At 43.2% G+C, this 12210-nt stretch overlaps 1 long non-coding RNA gene across 3 annotated transcripts in view; it reads left to right on the top strand.

The window, feature by feature from the left end:
* LOC134357394 (uncharacterized) overlaps positions 1 to 12210 on the top strand; it is an 81895-nt gene that overhangs the window by 60552 nt on the left and 9133 nt on the right. For all 3 annotated transcript variants that reach the window (XR_010020617.1, XR_010020618.1, XR_010020616.1), the window contains one exon: positions 3578 to 3655. This is a non-coding gene — a long non-coding RNA (uncharacterized LOC134357394). The remainder of the gene's footprint in view (positions 1 to 3577; positions 3656 to 12210) is intronic.

The following is a 12210-nucleotide window of genomic DNA, read 5'->3' as shown; positions in this document are numbered from 1 at the left end:
ACCGGCCTATAATTCCCCGGTTTCTCTCTCCCTCCTTTTTTAAAAAGTGGGGTTACATTAGCCACCCTCCAATCCTCAGGAACTAGTCCAGAATCTAACGAGTTTTGAAAAATTATCACTAATGCATCCACTATTTCTTGGGCCACTTCCTTAAGCACTCTGGGATGCAGACCATCTGGCCCTGGGGATTTATCTGCCTTCAATCCCTTCAATTTACCTAACACCACTTCCCTACTAACATGTATTTCGCTCAGTTCCTCCATCTCACTGGACCCTCTGTCCCTTACTATTTCTGGAAGATTATTTATGTCCTCCTTAGTGAAGACAGAACCAAAGTAATTATTCAATTGGTCTGCCATGTCCTTGCTCCCCATAATCAATTCACCTGTTTCTGTTTGCAGGGGACCTACATTTGTCTTTATCAGTCTTTTCCTTTTTACATATCTATAAAAGCTTTTACAGTCCGTTTTTATGTTCTCTGCCAGTTTTCTCTCATAATCTTTTTTCCCCTTCCTAATTAAGCCCTTTGTCCTCCTCTGCTGAACTCTGAATTTCTCCCAGTCCTCAGGTGAGCCACTTTCTCTGGCTAATTTGTATGCTACTTCTTTGGAATTGATACTATCCCTAATTTCTCTTGTCAGCCACGGGTGCACTACCTTCCTTGATTTATTCTTTTGCCAAACTGGGATGAACAATTGTTGTAGTTCATCCATGCAACCTTTTAAACCTCTAAGTGAATTATTTTCAATTTGTAACTCAGAAGGTGTATCAGAGATCATTACGAGGAAATAATCTGTTTACTTTCAATGTTATTAACTTCATAGACCCCACTCTTTTGGTATCACTCCTTACAGAGACTTCTGTGGTAAAGCTATATCAGAAGGAATTGGAATATCTTTACCCTTCTTCCACAACAAAACATGCCTCTCGATGGTACTTTTTTAATACCTATCCTTCTGAGGTTTTGGAGGCATTCTCCTTTCCTTTTACCATCTTTGCAAAATCCATTCTTGAGGTGGTAGATCTCTCCAGAATCTGGAAGAGCGTTGTTTGTAATGCACATGTAAATTTGAGAGCTGGCTACCCAGGTCAAATTCAGAATTGGGTTTATCAACATCAAAGTCAAGTTTATTGTTGTATATACAAAAACATTTATGCACAGGTGCAATGAAAAGTTTACTTGCTGCAGCATTACAGACACAGAGCATCATACATACAGCACTTACAAGAAAAACAAATTGAGCATACATTATACACAACTGTATGAGAAAGAATACAATTAGAAGCAATGACAATGAAAGTCATTTTAGTGCAAAGTTGTCGAAGTGGTCATAGTGTTGCTAAATTATAGTAATACAGTTTTGCCAGTTGGTTCAAGAATGAAATGGTAGAAAAGAAGTACAGTAGTAGGCCTGGAACCTGGTAGTGTGAGTCTTCAGGCTTCTGTACCTCCTGTCCAATGGTAGCTACAAAAAGATGGCCTGGCCCGGATGGTGGGGACCTTTGATGACAGATGTTGCCTTTTTGATGCAGAGTCTTCTCTGCAAACTACCAATACTGGAGAGGGGTGTGCCTGTGAATTTTTGGACAGAATCCACTACTCTCGGCATGGTCTTTTGATGTGAGGTCTTGCAATAGATCAATAGAGCAACACACTCTGGCATTGATCCAAAGTAATATTTATATTGCAAAATCCAACAATGCTTTGCCATGGTAGATCACAATGTCTATTGTACCTTTAAATACAGCATTGGGGTGAAATACATCATTATTTTAATAACTTTAAAACTGCTCCCAGAAACATGTCCATACCATGATATTCTGTAATGCAAAGTGTCAAGAAATGAAAGCCAAAAATAAAATAAAATTGATACAATTATTTCATGAAAGTATATTTTATTCTGTGTCTCGGATTCCCTTTTTTTTGGTAGTGATTGTGAATTCTGTGAGGTTGAATTTCCCTTATCCAGACATCTGTAATGCATGAGTTATGTATATAGCAGTTTCGAGGTTAAGTCTTGCAAAAATGGTGATTAGATCAATAGTGCAGTCAGAGCAGAATAAAGAGAAATGTGAGATTATTGTTAGAAAGAATCCAAATGTGGTGTGTCAAATGTAGGGTTCCAGACTATTGCTTAAGATTGACATGCTGTCACAAAAGCTAAGCAGGTAAACAGAATCTTAAAGGGATGTTAAGCAAAGAATGATCCTCCTACAACCATTTAGAGCTTCGTTAAGACCACACTTGGAGTACGGCCTACAATTCCGTCTCCTTATTTAAACTTGTCTTCGAGGCATGGTAGAGATGGTACACTAGATTGATTCTTGGGATGATATTTGTTGTCCAATGAAAACATATCGAGCCGAATAAACTGCAGTGTAGTCTAGAATAATGGGATGTAAGGCACTGGTGAGGCCTCACCTCACCAGTATTGTGAACAGTTTTGGCTCCTTATCTAACGAAATATGTGCTGGGAATGGAGAGGGCTCAGAGGAGGTTCACAAGGATGATTCTGGGAATGAAAGGGTTATCATATAAGGAATGTTTGTTGACTCTGAGTCTGTACTCGCTGGAATTTAGAAGGATCTCAATAAAACCTTTCGAATGTTGAAAGACCTAGACGGAGTAGATGTGGATAGGATGTTTCCCATGGTGGAGGAGTCTAGGACAAGAGGACACAGCTTCAGGATAGAGGGCGTCCATTTAAAACAGAAATGCAGTGAAATTCCTTTGGCCAAAGGGTGGTGAACTTGTGGAATTTGTTACCACCAGCCGCTGTGGAGGCTAGGCCATTGGGTAGATTTAAGGTGGAGACTGATAGGTTCTTGATGGCCATGGCATCAAAGGTTACGGGGAGTGGGGCTGAGGAGAAGGAAAAAAGGATCAGCCATGATTGAATGGTGGAGCAGACTCAATGGGCCAAATGGCCTAATTCTGCTCCTATGTCTTAAGGTCTAATGAGGGAGCAATTTATATGCAAATAGGGTATATAAGCAATTTTTTCCTTCTGCTTTGTTTTCATTTTGAATTTCATCAGTAATATTACAGTTCCTTTTTGGATAGTTTTGCAGATGGATTAGTAAATTAGTAAAGTGAGTTGGGGAGACAGCTCAGAAAATGTACAGAAAAAGCGTCCTTCTCATTGCTAGTGTAATCAAAGACATCACTTGCCCCAAGCATTCTTTCTTCTCCCCTCTTCCATTGGGTATGTAACACTAGGCTTAAGAACAGCTTCTATCCCACTGTCATAAAACTATTGAATGGTTGATGATCAGACGGACCCCTGACCTCATAATCAACGTCATTATGATTTTGCACATTATTTTCGTCCGGCTCTGTTCTTTCTCTGTAGCTGTTATGCTTTATGCTGCATCTGTGATTGCTTTACCTTATTCACTTTGTGATGAATTGATCTGTATTAACAGTAGGCAAGACATGCTTTTCACTGTATACAGTATGTGAGAATGATAACCCAATGATAATAATACTAATTGATGAGCTAATAACAAAGGACATTGGATACAAGTCAACCTGCCTAATAGCTGTGAATCAAATTTTCAATATATCTTTTTATAGATCTGTTTATTAGTTGGATGTTTGGATTGGAGCTAAGAGGCAGATTTCCCCTTGTTCACCAGCACATCAAATTGCAAGGTATGTGTATGAGGAAACATCAGGTGGGAAGCATTTGACACACATAATAAAACTCTCTCAATGTTCAAGCATTTGAAAAAATGGTGTTAATAGGGGTAGTTGGTGATGAGGGGATGAAATAAAATTTCATTGGTTAGATCAGGGGTCCCCAACCTTTTTGCACCGCGGACCGGTTTAATATTGACAATATTCTTGCGGACCGGCCGACCGGTGGGGGTGGGGGGGTGGTGGTGGTGTTAATCATGACTGGAATATAGGTGGTAAGTCAACTAAGTCACTTATCAGTGGTGAATACACTCAATTTTGTTTCTAAAAGGGTTTATCTAATGAATTTAATATTAAACACACAGTGCATATTTTCCTTGTATGACCATATAAAATCATTGCAACACACCAATATCGCTGAATCAGTGGGAGCCCTGGGCTTGTTTCCCTGCAACAAGATGGTCCTATCGAGGGGTGATGGGAGACAGCGGTACTCGAAGGGGGTTCCTTATGTCCGGTCTATTCCGCAATTTAGTTTGCGTTGCATTCATTGCAGAAAACCCCGCTTCACAGAGATATGATGTGGGAAATGGAAGCAATGTTTTCAGTGTTTTCGTGGCTATCTCAGGATATTCAGCCTTGACTTTGATCCAGAATGAAGGCAGAGATGTTATGTCAAACATACTTTTCAGCCTGTTGTCATTTGCAAGCTCGAGGAGTTGATCTTCTTCCCGTGCTGACATGGATGACGCACGGGTAATGACCCCGTGTGCGTTCAAGTTCAACAGTGGGCGTGACAGGGAATGAGGAAAGGTGCAGCTGACTCATATCGTTTCATATCGCCAAATCATATCATTTCCTCGTGGCCCGGTAGCACATGCTTTGCGGCCCGGTACCAGTTCGCGGCCGGGTGGTTGGAGACCACTGGGTTATAGGACTGCTGTGGCACTGCTCAAGTGTCTTCTGAGTGCATTGTTCAGACAATTATTTACACAGAATACAAAAAAGGATAATATGTCCCATGTTATATACCTTTTGATCTGTATGTGTAATTTTGGAAAGCAGGATTACTCTACTCAGTGCCTCTTAAATCTATTCAGGTCTGAGAAAAACCGGTTAATTAAACAGTCACTAGGTGGCAACACACTGCCACCTAGTGACATTTTGCTGTACCTGCTACCTTATGAAGGAGCAGATGAATGCTCATGGTTACCATAATAACCACGTAAGATCAACACAAATAAAGCATTAGTTGGTGCGGGAAGACATTCATAAGTTTAAAACTTCTTGGAGTGCAAGAAGGGCGAGACTGCGCAGGCGCGTGATGTCAGCAGGACCGCGCTGAGAGTTTAAAAAGGCGACCACCCTATACAGCGGGCAGCTGTCGGAGCGGGCAGTGGAGTGAGCGGTAGTAGAGTGTAGGGTTTTGGCTTCAACGGGCTTCGGCAAAAAACGGGAAGAGGCGAGAGCGAAGCGCCAACTCTTTTTTCTCTCCCCCCCCCCACCCCTTTCGCGAATCGGCACAGACAGACAGGAACAGCAGGGCTCTCACAGCTAACAGTTTAAAAAGTTTGTCTGTTTGGCGAGGTAAGTGGGTGAGTAGACTTATTTTTCCTGTTTCGTTCGTGTAGAATTAGATAGCATGCCTGCAGGGTTAGTGCTTTGTTCAGGGTGTCAGATGTGGGAATCCTGGGAGACTTCCAGCCTCCCTGATGGCCACACCTGCACCAGGTACACTGAGTTGCAGCTCCTCGGAGACCGTGTTAGGGATCTGCAGCTGCAGCTTGATGACCTAGTGCTTATCAGGGAAAGTGAAGAGGTGATAGACAGGAGCTACAGGGAGGTAGTCATCCCAAGGCTACAGGAGTCAGAACACTGGGTCACTGTCAAGAGAGGGAAGGGAAATGCCCAGATAGTGGAGAGCACCCCTGTGGCTGTCCCCCTCAGCAACAAATATCTTGCTCTGGATGCTGTTGAGGGAGATGACCTGACGGGGGATGCCCACGGTGACCGGGTCTCTGGCACTGAGCCTGGCGCTGTTGTGCAGGAGAAAAGGTGAAGAGAAATGCGGTAGTAGTAGGGGATTCCATAGTCAGGGGAACAGACAGGAGATTCTGTGAGCCTGACAGAGATACCCGCATGGTGTGTTGCCTCCCAGGTGCCAGGGTACGGGATGTCTCGGATCGGGTCCTGAATATTCTAAAGGGGGAGGGTGAGCAGCCAGTTGTCTTGGTACATGTTGGTACCAATGACATAGATAGGGCAAAGGAGGAGGTCCTGAAGAGAGATTTCCAGGAGTTAGGAAGGAAGCTGAGAAGCAGGACCTCCAGGGTAGTAATCTGGGGATTGCTACCTGTGCCACGTGCTAGTGAGGGCAAGAGTAGTCAGATCAGGCAGATGAATGTGTGGCTGACAGACTGGTGTAGGGGGCAGGGCTTCAGATTCTTGGATAATTGGGATCTCTTCTGGGGGAAGTATGACCTGTTCAAAAAGGACAGGTTACACCTGAACCCGAAGGGGACCAATATCCTGGCGGGAAAGTTTAATAGAGCTGTTAGGGAGGGTTTAAACTAATTTGGCAGGGGGATGGGAACCGGAACGATAGAGCGGAGGAAGGGGAAAACAGAAATAAATCTAAGATAGTGAGCAGTAAAGATGTCAGGAAAGACAGGCAGGTGATGGGGCAAATGTGTAGCCATTAGGATGAGTTGTAGTGCAATAAAGTTGCAGTGAAATCAAAGCAAAAAGTATCAAATACTGGTCTTAAGGTGTTGTACTTAAATGCACGCAGCATAAGAAATAAGGTGGATGATCTTGTTGTACAGCTACAGATTGGCAGGTATGATATTGTGGCCATCACTGAGACCTGGCTAAAGGATGCATGTCTCTGGGAGCTGATCGTCCAAGGATACACGGTGTATCGGAAGGATAGGAAGGTAGGCAGAGGGGGAGGCGTGGCTTTATTGGTAAGAAATGATATTAAATCATTAGAAAGAGGTGATATAGGATTGGAAGGTGCAGAATCTTTATGGGTTGAGCTAAGGAATAGCAGGGGTAAAAGGACCCTGATGGCAGTTATTTATAGGCCTCCAAACAACTGCAGGGATGTGGACTACAAATTACAACTGGAAATAGAAAAGGCTTGTCAGAAGGGCAATGTTATGATAATTGTGGGGGATTTTAACATGCGAGTAGATTGGAAAAATCAGGTCGGCACTGGATCTCAAGAGAGAGAATTTGTAGAATGTCCGCGAGATGGCTTTTTAGAACAGCTTGTTGTTGAGCCCACTAGGGGATCGGCTGTACTGGATTGGGTATTGTGTAATGAACTGGAGGTGATTAGAGAGATTGAGGTGAAGGAACCCTTAGGAGGCAGTGATCATAACATGATTGAGTTCGCTGTGAAATTAGAAAAAGAGAAGCGGAAATCTGATGTGTCGGTGTTTCAGTGGAGTAAAGGAAACTACAGTGGCATGAGAGAGGAACTGGCCAAGTTGACTGGAAAGAGACACTGACGGGAAAGACGGCAGAGCAGCAGTGGCTGGAGTTTATGCGAGAAATGAGGAATGTGCAAGACAGGTAGATTCCGAAAAAGAAGAAATTTTCGAGTGGAAAAAGGATGCAACCGTGGTTGACAGGAGAAGTCAAAGCCAAAGTTAAAGCTAAGGAGAGGGCATACAAGGAAGCAAAAATTAGTGGGAAGACAGAAGATTGGGAAGTCTTTAAAACCTTACAAAAGGAAACCAAGAAGGTCATTAAGAGAGAAAAGATTAACTATGAAAGGAAACTAGCAAATAATATCAAAGAGGATACTAAAAGCTTTTTCAAGTATATAAAGAGTAAAAGACAGGTGAGAGTAGATATAGGACCGATAGAAAATGATACTGGAGAAATTGTAATGGGAGATGAGGGGATGGCAGAGGAACTGAACAAGTATTTTGCATCAGTCTTCACTGAGAAAGACAGCAGGATACCGGACACTCAAGGGTGGCAGGGAAGAGAAGTGTGCGCAGTCACAATTACGGCAGAGAAAGTACTCAGGAAGCTGAATAGGCTAAAGGTCGATAAATCTCCTAGACCAGATGGAATGCACCCTCGTGTTCTGAAGGAAGTAGCTGTGGAGATTGCGGAGGCATTAGCGATGATCTTTCAAAAGTCAATAGATTCTGGCATGGTTCCGGAAGACTGGAAGATTGCAAATGTCACTCCGCTATTTAAGAAGGGGACAAGGAAGCAAAAAGGAAATTATAGACCTGTTAGCTTGACGTCGGTGTTTGGGAAGTTGTTGGAGTCGATTGTCAAGGATGAGGTTACAGAGTACCTGGAGGCATATGACAAGATAGGCAGAACTCAGCATGGATTCCCTTAAAGGAAAATCCTGCCTGACAAACCTATTACAATTTTTTGAGGAAATTACCAGTAGGCTAGACAAGGGAGATGCAGTGGATGTTGTATATTTGGATTTTCAGAAAGCCTTTGACAAGGTGCCACACATGAGGCTGCTTAACAAGATAAGAGCCCATGGAATTACAGGAAAGTTACATACGTGGATAGAGCGTTGGCTGATTGGCAGGAAACAGAGAGTGGGAATAAAGGGATCCTGTTCTGGTTGGCTGCCGGTTACCGGTGGTGTTCCACAGGGATCAGTGTTCGGACTGCTTCTTTTTACATTGTACATCAACGATTTGGATTATGGAATAGATGGCTTTGTGGCTAAGTTTGCTGACGATACAAAGGTAGGTGGAGGGGCCGGTAGTGCTGAGGAAACGGAGAGTCTGCAGAGAGATTTGGATAGATTGGAAGAATGGGCAGAGAAGTGGCAAATGAAGTACAATGTTGGAAAGTGTATGGTTATGCACTTTGGCAGAAAAAATAAACGGGCAGACTATTATTTAAATGGGGAAAGAATTCAAAGTTCTGAGATGCAACGGGACTTGGGAGTCCTCGTACAGGATTCCCTTAAAGTTAACCTCCAGGTTGAGTCGGTAGTGAAGAAGGCGAATGCAATGTTGGCATTCATTTCTAGAGGAATGGAGTATAGGAGCAGGGATGTGATGTTGAGGCTCTATAAGGCGCTGGTGAGACCTCACTTGGAGTACTGTGGGCAGTTTTGGTCTCCTTATTTAAGAAAGGATTTGCTGCCGTTGGAGAGGGTACAGAGAAGATTCACTAGAATGATTCCGGGAATGAGAGGGTTAACATATGAGAAACGTTTGTCCGCTCTTGGACTGTATTCCTTGGAGCTTAGAAGAATGAGGGGAGACCTCATAGAAACATTTCGAATGTTAAAAGGCATGGACGGAGTGGATGTGACAAAGTTGTTTCCCATGATGGGGGAGTCTAGTACGAGAGGGCATGACTTCAGGATTGGAGGGCGCCCTTTCAGAACAGAAATACGAAAAAAATTTTTTAGTCAGAGGGTGGTGAATCTATGGAATTTGTTGCCACGGGCAGCAGTGGAGGCCAAGTCATTGGGTGTATTTAAGGCAGAGATTGATAGGTATCTGAGTAGCCAGGGCATCAAAGGTTATGGTGAGAAGGCGGGGCAGTGGGACTAAATAGGATAAAATGGATCAGCTCATGATAAAATGGCGGAGCAGACTCGATGGGCCGAAGGGCCGACTTCTGCTCCTTTGTCTTATGGTCTTTAAATAAGTAGAGATAATTTTAAAAAAAACTAAGCTATAGAATATTAGAATCACATTAGAGTTCTGTCAGTAAATATATGGAGTGAATAATATATTATATATTGTATTAATAATACATAATTTATTAATAATATATTAATAAATATACAGCACATTGATACATACAATCAGAGACAACTTTATTATGTTCCTCCTGTACCTAATATAGTGGCCACAGCTGCTGTAATCTATCCGCTTCATGGTTTGACATGTTGTGCATTCAGAGACCCACTTCTGCACACCACTGTTGAAACATGTGGCTATTTGTGTTACAATCACTTTATTGTCAGCTTGAACCAGTCTGGCCATTCTCTTCTGACCTATCTCACTAACAAGGCATTCTCGCTCACAGAACCAGCCACTCACTGGTTGTTTATTGTTTTTTTGCACCTCATCTGGCACCAACAATCATTCCATGGTCAACGTCACAGCGATCACATTTGTCCCCATTCTGATGTTTGCTCTGTACAACAATCGAACCTCTTGACCGTGCCTGTAAACATTTATGTGTTGAGTTGCTGCCACATGATCAGCTGATTAGATATTTGCATTGATGAGCAGATATACAAGTGCACCTAATAAAGTGGCAACTGACTGTGTGTGTGTACAAATACATAGTTTTTCTCTCCCCTTATGGATGGTCAGTATGTTTATATTTCCCCTCAATCTCAGGCCCTTTACCAGAGGTCTGGGAGTTTGAGTGTTTGGCGCATGTGCTCTTCCGGACTGAGATCTCAGATGTTGTTCCCGGGAACTGGAGCCGCTCTTCCAGTCCAGGTGTCACAGCTACAAGTGCTCCTATCCCCACTGGGATTACTCTGGCTTTAACCTTCCATATCCTTTCTATCTGCTCTTTGAAGCCCTGGTATTTCTCCAGCTTCTCAATTTCTTTCTTCCTGATGTTACTGGCTTTCTGGATTGCCACATCTATTACTGTTGCTTTCTTCTGTTCCTTGCCCAGCATTACTATGTCTGTTTGGTTGGCCAGTACCTGCTTATCAGTCTGTATTTGGAAGTCCCACAGGATCTTAGCTCTGTCGTTCTCGGGTGAACTTCTCGGGTGTTTCCCATTTGGACTTGGGAGTGTCCAATCCATACTCAGCACAGGTGTTCCTGTAGACAATTCCTGCAACTTGCTTGTACTGTTCAGTGTATGCTGTTCCTGCCTGCATGTGGCATCCTGCTGCTCTGTGCTGGATGCTCTCAGCGGATTCCTTGCACAGCCTGCATCTTGGGTCTTGTCTGGTGTGATAGATCCCTGCTTGTATTACCCTTGTGCTCAGTGTCTGTCCTTGTGCAGCCATGAGTAGCGCCTCTTTATATAAATATTTATATACACATGTATAGTGAAATACAGCTCTTAACATGAACTCACCTTTTTAATAAAAGTCAGAAGCTTCAGATGAAAGCTGGTGGTAAAATGAAAGGGGTGAACATCCTCTATAATTCAGCATGACTAATGACTGCCTCTGGTCTTGGTGGTGAGTCCCATGGTGGAATTGGGGGGGTTGGATGATGGCCAAATATCCTCCAGCATGTCTCAGACAACCACATTGCTGACATGGAAGTCGAAGGTGCTTTGGTGATGATGCTGGCTCCCTATAGATTTACCACCCACCTTGGAGCTTGATCCAACTCACTGAAAATTTAAGTGACAAAATCCACTTTTTCATTACATTATACATCATAAGGTTTGAATTTTAAAAAATCTCCTGCAGGTGTTGAATATCTGAACTAAAGACAGAAAATAGTGGAGCGACCCAGCAGATCAGGCAGCAGGAGAAAGAGAAAGAGCAGATCAGTGGACAGAGAAACGTAGATAATATTTCAGGTTAAGGATCCTTTTCTGGTCAGAAATATTAATGCTGTTTCTTTTTTCCATATTGAGACTATTCTACACAAAGTTATATCTAGTCTTGGAACATTATCTCTTAAAACTTAAAAATATCTTATTTTAGAATAATTTTGCCAGATTTGTCTGCTCCCTTTTCCCAGCATTCCTAATTCTAGTGGGGGAACAGTATTGTTTGATACAAAAAGCAAGCTGTGGGGAAACTCAGCAAGTCAGGTAGCATCTGTGAGGGAACAGAGAGTGTAGGGGAGAAAACTAGTACAAAGATATGAGGCAAAAGCTGGTGATTTATAGATGAAGAGTGAGAGGCAGGAGGAGGAAGGGAGACTGGAAATATCAATAGAGGCTAGGAGGAGTTCCCTTCTACCCTTGCCTTTCACCCTACCAGCCAATGCATCCAGCACATCTGAGGAGACATCTTAGATATCCCGATCTCATGGTCTCACCTTGAGAAAGATACAGTGGAGGCAGAAACATTGCTGTCCTTAAAAAAAAGACAAGATGGACAGAGGTGTAGTCGGATCATGAACAAGGGACAATCTGCAGATGCTGAAAATCCAAGCAACACACTCAAAATGCTGGAGGAACTCAGCAGGCCAGGCAGCATCTGTGGAAAAGAGTAGAGTCAACATTTCAGGCCGAGACCCTTCAGCAGGACACTGGTGATTTCCTCCAGCACTTAGTGTGTGTTGCAGAGGTGTAGTCAATGCAGCCGTGTAATACAATGGGTTTGTTGTAAATGTCAGTAGATAATTTGTCTCCTGAACTGGAGAGAGAAATGGTCTAAGTGAATTTTTGGGCAGGTGGAAGCTGGTTGAGCAGTTGGCAAGATCAACAGGTCCTGCATGGGGGCAGGAGGCAGCACTAATACAGTCATTGAGTTAGTAGAGAAAGTGTTGGAGAGCAAAGCCAGAGCGGGTTTGGAACAAAGAAAAGACAAATGTAGCTGGGCTCGTTCGATTCATAGAAAGTGCGAGGAATCAAAGGGGAAGTTCAGGGGAAGCACAAGTTTCAGCAGGAGGAGGAGGGTT

This window comes from Mobula hypostoma, chromosome 16 (genome assembly GCF_963921235.1).
Source record: "Mobula hypostoma chromosome 16, sMobHyp1.1, whole genome shotgun sequence".
Lineage (NCBI taxonomy): Eukaryota > Metazoa > Chordata > Chondrichthyes > Myliobatiformes > Myliobatidae > Mobula > Mobula hypostoma.
This window is presented reverse-complemented; position numbering and strand designations above follow the sequence as displayed.